Here is a 1,252-nt window from a genome sequence, read left to right as displayed (position 1 = left end):
CTTGTAAGAATGAAGTTCTATAATTACTCATATTCAGAACAGATCTTGGTTTAAGTATGGATAGATATGTCATAGATGCCTCTATTTCATAGGAAAGGGAAATCTAAAATAAGGTTTATGATTTGCTTTCTGGAACTGCTTACTAACAAAGAACAAAGAATAAAAGTGATGACTGAGCCTAGTAGTCTTTCTTGTGCATTTATCACAATAGCAACTCTACAGTGTCTGAAATTTTATCTTTGTTACACTTGGATGTTTCAGGTGATACACCAAACCACCTTTGCCAAATGTAAGAATTGACCCCTAAACCCGATAACTGGCTATGTCACCCTTGACAGCAGAAACTGTCAACAAGTAACAGGGACTCAGTATTTTACCCAGACATGAACACGTAGATGCCTCATGGAGCGGGTCGACCCGATGCTGTGATACGTCACAGCGTCCACCATACTGAATGTGGCCTGTGTGCCAGTAAGCTAATACAAGAGAATGGACCGAACTTCAGAAAGTAACGCTCTACAAAGTATTTTAAGTTAATACCTGTCATTGACACATTTTCTAACACACACTAATATATTTGGTCATCAAAGAAATGACTAAACACAGAGTTTGTAACTTTTGATGTGATTATTTTTTTATGTGCGAGGTAAAACAAGATAGACAAGAGGTAGACAAGTTTTTACCTCACTGTGGCGTAATTTTGACAAATTTTTGCAGAATGGCACAAGTGGCCTGCGAAAACATAAATCTTCCAACGGTATCAATCATTCTAGAATTGGCTAGAAATGTGACAAAAATACACAATATATGGGCACACCCCTTTTCCCAGCACTGCATAATATGGACTAAGATATTATTATTATCACTATCTTTATTAAATATTGATATTCATAAACATCCACACCCTACCAAAAGAAAATTAAAAGTGAGTTTGTGCTGAGATGACCCATCGTTAGTCTCATTAACTCTTCATGTATGAGGGATTTTATGTTTTTTATTTGTGTTTATCTTTTTGTTATTCTTTAGCTTTAGTCAGACAACAAGTGCACAACTCCAAGAGGTTAAATATTACCCAGTAGGACAGTGCCAAGTTCAGTTTTAAGGAGGACCTAAAAATGGAGGTGAGGAGAGCATTCAGCAGAAAGCCAAATGCAAGAAATACCATTTAAAGACACCAAGGGCTGCTGACAAGATACAGTAACAGTGACATGAACATGGCATGAAAACAAGGTTCGAGGGAGAATGAAGGCAA

General features: G+C 37.0%; 1 protein-coding gene across 1 annotated transcript in view; it reads left to right on the top strand.

Moving 5' to 3' along the window:
• LOC103132885 (granzyme K-like) overlaps positions 1-1,252 on the top strand; it is a gene marked incomplete at its 5' end in the record, with an annotated part of 8,208 nt that overhangs the window by 2,626 nt on the left and 4,330 nt on the right. The window lies entirely within an intron of this gene.

Source organism: Poecilia formosa, unplaced genomic scaffold, assembly GCF_000485575.1.
Source record: "Poecilia formosa unplaced genomic scaffold, Poecilia_formosa-5.1.2 Scaffold1465, whole genome shotgun sequence".
NCBI classification, from domain to species: domain Eukaryota; kingdom Metazoa; phylum Chordata; class Actinopteri; order Cyprinodontiformes; family Poeciliidae; genus Poecilia; species Poecilia formosa.
The sequence above is the reverse complement of the archived record's forward strand: the minus strand, read 5'-3'. Positions and strand labels throughout refer to the sequence as shown.